Source organism: Suncus etruscus, chromosome 2 (genome assembly GCF_024139225.1).
Source record: "Suncus etruscus isolate mSunEtr1 chromosome 2, mSunEtr1.pri.cur, whole genome shotgun sequence".
Classification (NCBI taxonomy): domain Eukaryota; kingdom Metazoa; phylum Chordata; class Mammalia; order Eulipotyphla; family Soricidae; genus Suncus; species Suncus etruscus.
Genome location: NC_064849.1, coordinates 87155270 through 87163627, shown reverse-complemented (window position 1 = coordinate 87163627; position 8358 = coordinate 87155270). Strand labels below are relative to the sequence as shown.

The following is an 8358-nucleotide window of genomic DNA, read 5'->3' as shown; positions in this document are numbered from 1 at the left end:
CTCAGAAATGATTGAAATTGAAGTGCTCATTCTAAATTTCCCCAAACAGTTGATTATAAAAATCAAGAGTCAGTGGCTTGGGGGTTTTCCTACATGCAATCCCAGTTCAAGAACTGGCATCCTGTATGATCCCTTGAGCCCTCAAGAAAAAAATCCTGAATGCAGAGCCAGGACTAACTCCTGAGCATCACTGGGTATGCTTCTATTTCCCCCCCCCCAAAATGACAAGGAATTATAATGGCTCTAAATTCAAATAGATGAATAAAATAAACCTATTTCTAGTAAAGAATCCAAAGTTTCCCAAAAATAAGAGTTAACTGAAGAAGTTGGAAAAAAAGATTTTCTGTGGTTTAATTGATCATTATCTTATTTTTCCTGTGATGAATTTCTTTTTTAATTTAATTTTATATCTTAATTTGTTATTTTATTATTTATTTATATTTTAATTTTTTTAATTTATTTTTAATGTTTAAATAAATTATTTGAATTACTTTGAGATAGACATTTCCAATGTTGTTCATAATTGAATTTCTTTTTTTTTTTTTGGCCACACCCGTTTGATGCTCAGGGGTTACTCCTGGCTAAGCACTCAGAAATTGCCCCTGGCTTGGGGGGACCATAAGGGACGCCAGGGGATCGAACCTCAGTCCTTCCTTGGCTAGCCCTTGCAAAGCAGACACCTTACCTCTAGCGCCACCTCGCCAGCCCCTCAAATTGAATTTCTGTCATGCGATGTCCCAATACCCATCCTATTTCTGGTTTGCTGTATTTTTTTTATAAAATAAAATATCTTATTTTTTAATTCCTTATTTTAACCCCCATGATTACAAAATTGTTCATTGTTTTGTTTCAATATTATAGTGTAACTATCTTTCACCAGTGCATGCACCCTTTCTGCTACCGATATCTTTCATTTTCCTCACATACCTGTTTCCCTCACTCCCACCTATCTCTAAGGGTAAGCAATTTGCTTCTCTCATCTCTCACTCTCTCTTCCCCTTTTCACACTGTGTCTTGCACTACTGTTAATGGAGGGATTCCTTGCATGTCACTTTCTCCCTTTCAGCAATGAATCTTATACAGAGTGATTAGTTCCAATTATCATAGTCTTAGTTGATTCTTCTCTAACTACACTTACCACTTTTTGTGGCACCCTTCCTACTCTGGGCTAGACCCACTAACCTTTTCTTCTATTACTCTGGAATATCGCTACTATACTATCTCTTGTTTTCCTTATATCCTTCAAATGATTGAGATTGCCCTTGCCCTCTAGCTCATTTCACACAGTATAATAAACTCATGTCCATCTATTTATAAGAAAATTTTATGACTTCATTTATCTTAATGGCTGCATAGTATTCCACTTTGTAGACTAATGGACCACAGTTTCTTTCTCCCTTCATCTGTTTTTGGGAAACTGGGTTGTTTTCCAGATTCTGGCTATTTTAAATAGTGCTACAATGTACATAGAAGTTGCTTTGCTATATTTTGAATCCAGTGTGATTCATCTCTCATCCTATTAACCATCTTTACCCTGTCTGCCTCCAGTATTATCACTACAGTTCTGAATAACAGAGGTGCCTGACCTCTGCTATTGCAAACCAATATACAACATGAATGACCTGAAGCCATCTTTCAGAATCAGCATACATGTTATATATCTTTCAGAATCAGCATTCAATGTTATGGAGTGGGTAAATTGAAAATCAAAATGTGATTCCATCTTTTTTTTCCCATTGGTATTTGTGTTTTAGTCAATTTGTGCAATTTCACTCAAAGAATGTTTTAAAATTTTCAATTGTGTTATAGCTAAAAATATTTTAGTCTACAAAATGTAAAAATAGAATGATACCAAGAACATCATGAAAAATTATCCTTATCCTAAATTTTTTATTCCTATATAGAATTTTCAATACTTTTATGTAATTCTGAGGAATATTGTTTTTCCATAAGTCCTACAGTTTCTCTTTATCATTTACTTTCAAGATATATCTGTAGTCTACAATATTGACCCGAGAAATTTCTTATTTATTGTTTCAAACCTAGGTCATTAGGCAAACCTTTTACAAGTGCAAATAACACAAAATGATCACAAAGTGACCTTGAACTAACAAAAGAATTGCCAAAGTTTAGAACAGAAATCTAAAAGTTCCAGTACTGATCAGAAGAGATCAAGCATTAATAAACTTCATTTTATTTTAATGCCTATGTGAATATACACGTACATGTTTTGGGTGTCAAATAATTTATTCCATATGACCATACTTGAGTCAATTTTAACATACCATTTATCCTAGTTCACATATATTTATACTTTCTGCAAGGAGTTGAATTATTTACTGTGGGAGCTAATTCATTTTTTTTTCTGTTCTTGGGCTATATGAAGTAGTGTTCATGCTTACTACTGGCTCTGCTCTCAGAGATTACTCCGAAAGGGACACATGTGATCATTTAAGGTGCTAGAAATCACAATTGTGTAGACAGGAATCACAATTGTGTAGACGTGTGCAAAACAAATATCCTACCTGCTATAGGCTCTCTCTGGCCCATGTAGAAAACTTTCTAAGAATTTAAAATTTAAAATATTGAGATTCAAATTTCCAGTCACTTTTCTTAGATAATGAAATGTTTTGAAATTCGACACATATTAGTACAAAGTAATATCTCATGACCATCTCATCAAAGTCTATAATGTGGAATAAAAAGCCATCTAAAATTCTTCATGAGCCACCAATAAGACTTGGCTTATTTAAAATGAAAACTGTAAAATGAATCTTTATTCCATTTTCTATGCTGATACACATAATGTCTATGATTTACTATGATTCATTAAATCTTTTACAATGACATTTATTTGCTATCTTCAGGGAAATAAATATTTTATTTTGAAAATATGATAGAGCTATAAAAAGAGAAGAAAGTGACAGAAGAGAAAACAAAGTGAAGGGAGAGAAAGTAGGAACCCTTGTTTCTCTGTATGCCAGGCAGATGCCCTACCAACTGTGCTATGTTTATGACCCTTAATAGTCCCTTCCAATGCACATAAATGAGTATTTTTGATATCACCAGTCACAACATAAAATCTAAGCCTGGAATTAGTTGCTTTATCAACAGAGAGATCTCTGAAAGCTATTTTCACTCAAGTATTTACCATATCAGGTAGTATGTGTGGAAGATTTTTTCATTTGGGTATTCAGTCACTTTACTGCCATATGTTATAACATTAACTCTATGGCAAAATAAATGCAATATTTGACAAAAAGAATGCTTCCCTTAATCTTGGATTTGACTTTGTGTCTGAGAACATGTACCATGACATTCATCTCATTTTATTATCTTTTTGAGATCACCATAATATTTTCAGCTTTCACAATTTTGAGTGATCACCAATAATTATCTTCTCTTTTCCTTTAACTACTAAAATGAATGATCATAGTAAAAACTATACTAGAATCTTTTTCTTAAATGGAATAACTTATTGAGAAAGAAGCTATCTTTGAATGCTCACCCCCCAAAAAATCAGGTTGCTAGCAAAAAATTCAATTAGATTCATTGCAGATACCAGAGTCACATTTTTATTTTTATTTTTTTTGGGGGGGTACACCCGGTGACATTCAAGGGTTCCTCCTGGCTATGCGCTCAGAAATCACTCCTGGCTTGGGGGACTATATGGGACGCCAGTGGATGGAACCACTGTCCATCCTAGGCTAGCGCCAGCAAGGCAGACAGACGCCTTACCACTCTGCACTACCTCTACGGCCCTGTAAAGTCACTTTTTTTTTTTTGGTTCAAGTCCGAAGAGTCATGTACCAACATCGTAACAAGGTTGAAGGGAGGCACATATTACACAGATGTGTGAAAATGGCTCATCATGCTTATGAACCGGAAAAGGATCGTAAAGTCACATTTTTAATGAAATTTATTTTTGTACATTATGGTACTTTCATATTTCCCACTTAGTAGCCTTCCAATAGCAATTCTCTTTTAATATGATTGGGAAATTGCATAATTTTTATATTTTGGTAACATCTTTCTTTTGGGGGAGGTTTGGGCTACACTTGGTGACACTCAGGGGTTACTCCTATGTATATGCTCAGAAAACACTCATGGTTTGGGGGACTATATGGGATGCTAGGGATCAAACCTAGGTCTGTCCCGGATCAGCCACATGCAATGCTTTTTTTTGTTTGTTCGTTTTTGTTTTGAGGCCACACCTGGTGACACTCAGGGGTTACTCCTATGTATATGCTCAGAAAACACTCATGGTTTGGGGGACTATATGGGATGCTAGGGATCAAACCTAGGTCTGTCCCGGATCAGCCACATGCAATGCTTTTTTTTGTTTGTTCGTTTTTGTTTTGAGGCCACACCTGGTGACACTCAGGGGTTACTCCTGACTATGCGCTCAGAAATTGCTCCTGGATTGGGGAACCACATGAGACACCAGGAAATTGAACTGTTGTCCGTCCTAGGTTAGCACATGCAAGACAGACGCCCTACCGCTTGTGCCACTGCTCTGGACCCAGCCACATGCAATGTAAATGCCCTACCTTTGTGCTATAGTTCTAGACCCATTTTGGTAACATTTCACTGACAAGTTTATTTCATTGACTTTAAATAATGAACTTGAGTAATATAACAGTGTTTTGGACACTTAGCTTGCACCTAGCAGACCTGGGTTCAATCCCTTCTACCTCATATGGTACTGTGAGATTTCTGGGAGTTAGGCCTGAGCACAGAGCCATGTGTAAACCCTGGGAACTTTTTGGTTTGCACTTATCTGAAAACAGATCTCTCCCTCTCCTTAGGATTATTTAAACTTTTCATTCTGAAAGCTGACAGAAAGAACGATACAAAATGCAATACTTGCATTTGTTTCCAATAAGCTATACCTCTTCTCAAGGAAAACGTTCTAGCTAAAAAATTCTTTGCCTTTTTGATAAATTAATAGATTTTTTCCTTTATTTTCTATTCTAAATAATAAAGTGAGGTTTCACAATGAATTTGTGTAATGCCGAATCCAAACTTGGCATTTGGGGAAAACATATGCTTGTAAAGAGATTTGGCTGAAAGTCAACTGTAAGCTTTGCTGAGTTATTAGAGCCCAGGGATCTATTCTAGCCCATAATGTGCTTAAGGGAAAAACATTTAAAATAAACATACCAAGATCGGTGGAAGGTTGAATGAGTCTCATCTGGTGACCCATCCCAGGAGTGTATCAGTCGGAGCTTCCGAGGACCCACAAAATATCGACAGAACTGTAAAATAAGGAAAAGCTACACTTTACATGCAAACCTGCAGTCCAACTTTCTCACAATATTAAAGTCACCTGAGCATAAATCATTAAATTATACATTTTTTAGAAGTGTCAGGCAGAAAAAAACACCCATTTTGTTATTTTCTCACTTGTCAGGAAAACACCGGTGATTTCAAGTTGAGCATTTTCAGTGTGTATGCATTTTGTATATAAATATCAACCTATGGTTTACCCATAAAGGAACCAACATCAAATTTTACTATCAATATGAATATAAAATATGTTATAAGTTCAGATTTAATTTATGTAATTCACACTTATAATTTATAAATAATGATAAAATATATAAAATCATACATAAGCATAATATAAATTTTATAAATATAATACATAACATATACAATATATAATTACATATAACATGTAATTCACATATGTAATTTATATAATTTACAATAGTTAGAAGGGTTGAGATCTATAAATTTAAACTTATTTTAAATGGGCATTTGTTGCTCTAAATATAAATTACGGACTTCACTTGTTTTGCATATGCATAGTAAAGCATTTTCTTATACACCTCACTTCACTGCACAGTTTTGGGTTTGGGAATGCACTTTCTTGTACCCACTATCCACACCTGGCTACAAGCTAAAGGTTCAAACCTGGTGGTGCTAAAGAGATTATACTTGGTCCTAGGATTTGAACCATTGTTCTAGCAACAATAGCATACAAGACCCAGGTTTTGCCTTTTATACTATCTTGCCAGCTGCATTAGTCTTGAATCCTGTAAGAAGACAAATTCCTCTTCATTAATTACTAATTGAAAAACTCTTCAATTGTTAGAATGAAACATCTTTCAAAGAAATTAATGACAAATATTCTTTTTAAGACAATTAGGTTGGTTCAAATAAAAATATTGACAAGGAGAGATGAGAAAAATAGTACAGAGAATAGGGCACTTGTTTTGCATGTTGTCAACAAGGGAATCTCCTCAGCATCCTACATGGTCCCCCATGCATTCCTCGGAGTAATTCCTGATTGAAGAATCAAGAGTCACCTCCTGAGCATTACTGTATGTAGACACCCAAAATATTGAAAAGAAAATATTAGAAATACACATTTAAGTAAATTACAGTTTAGAAACTAATAATTATTCAAAATTAGAAATGGATTACTATTCAAAATTCAAACACTTATAGACATCTAATTAACTGTGTATTTGTGCCATATATAGCCTGAATATATTGTTTTTTAATTATTTACATCAATATTGAATAACTATTTTGTATATTAACACTATAGATGATTATGAAGAGAAACTATGTTCCTACATTAAGTTTAAGTCATGAGGGAAATAGAAAATTTTATCTTTAAAGGTTTCTATAGATTTGATTGTGCATTTAATTCATTATCACAGTAGATAAATCATTTCTCCAAGGAAGCATTGAGTCTACTATTTTTTGATGCAGAGAGGACTATCCTTAATAACATATAAAGTATAAAATTAACCCTGCTGGAAAATTTTCACAAACCAGGATTGATACTACTTGCCCTAAGTGCAGCTGTCTTTATTATTTATTAAGTATTACCAGAAACATTTCCTGTATCCAAAGTCTCCAACTACCACAAATTCAACAAACTGACCAATTCCAGAATTCTGTTTTTTGTTTTGTATACTGTATATGCATATAAATTATTTGTACTCCTTGCCCTGGGATTTATTTCCCTCAATTTAGAGAGATCCATAACCTTGATAATTACTAGAATTAAAGAGAAACAATGTTTTGCAATTTCAAAATTTAAGCCAGAATATAATATTGTGTTTAAACATTCTTTATTTGGAATTGATCCACAATTCAACTGATGTCAAATGTCTTACCATCCATGTTTGACATGCTGGATATGATTTCTCTAATTACATCTTCCAGATGAAAAGATCACATCAAAGTCACCATGAATGACTCATCTTAGGTATTCAGGTCAGCTCAACCATCTTAGAACTTCAGATATTGGAATGTTGATGTTCAATTGCACTACAGAAATGAAATACATACAAATAATAATGGTGTGGGTGAATTCTTCCTTCATTTATTACCATTTCAGTAAAAATCTTGAAATCTTTCCCAAACAATCTTTTTTTTTTTTTTTTTTTGGTTTTTGGGTCACACCCGGCGGTGCTCAGGGGTTACTCCTGGCTGTCTGCTCAGAAATAGCTCCTGGCAGGCACAGGAGACCATATGGGACACCGGGATTCGAACCAACCACCTTTGGTCCTGGATCGGCTGCTTGCAAGGCAAACGCCGCTGTGCTATCTCTCCGGGCCCCCCCAAACAATCTTTTAAGGTATAAGTGTATACATTAAGAAATCAGAGCTCCATATCCACATATGACTAGCTATCTTTAGTTGTTAATGTGAAAAAAAAATGTCATCTGTGATAAAATTTTGAAAATGAAACCAAGGAGCTACTAGAAAGTAATTTTATTGATTGTCTTCATGGAACTGTATCCATTGGACTGAAGCAATTGTGCTAAGAAAATGTCAAGCAAACAATTATTCAGAAGTAATTTTGACACAAAATGAGGACAGAATTTGGACCCTCAAAACTCAATCAAGTCAACCCCTGTAAATTAGAGTCCTTGAATTTTCCTAATAAATGGTGCTCCAAGGACAGACATTAACCAACATACAAATTCTTTAAGGCAAGTTAAACTTGTCTTTGATTATAAACTTTACCCTTTATACTTACCTCACCAGCAAGACAAAGGAAAATTCCTAATCCTGGCATTTTATTCAGTACTAAGTGGTTTATTAGGTATGTGACCTACAAGGGATGACAATAATGAATAACATTTAGTGAATTAGCCATCTTGGCGAGGTACTTTCCTATTATCTCAATGAGACATGTGCAGTCTTTATTTTCTTGTATACAGTTTTCACAGTTCCCATCTTCATAACTGTGTATCACATAACTAAATTAGCATGCACAAACCAGTGTAGTGTATTTGTAAGTGCCAAATGCTTGAGAACAAGGGAAACTTTCTGGGTTTAACTGATACTCTATACATATTAGCTTAAAAAATCCCTGGGTATGCAGATGGAA

The 8358-nt window shown here is 34.5% G+C and overlaps 1 non-coding gene across 1 annotated transcript; it reads right to left on the bottom strand.

Moving 5' to 3' along the window:
- Positions 1-3791: 3791 nt before the first annotated feature.
- Positions 3792-3894, bottom strand: LOC126002793 (small nucleolar RNA U13). The gene has a single exon (XR_007493428.1). It is a non-coding gene; the product is annotated as a small nucleolar RNA U13 (small nucleolar RNA).
- Positions 3895-8358: the final 4464 nt, after the last annotated feature.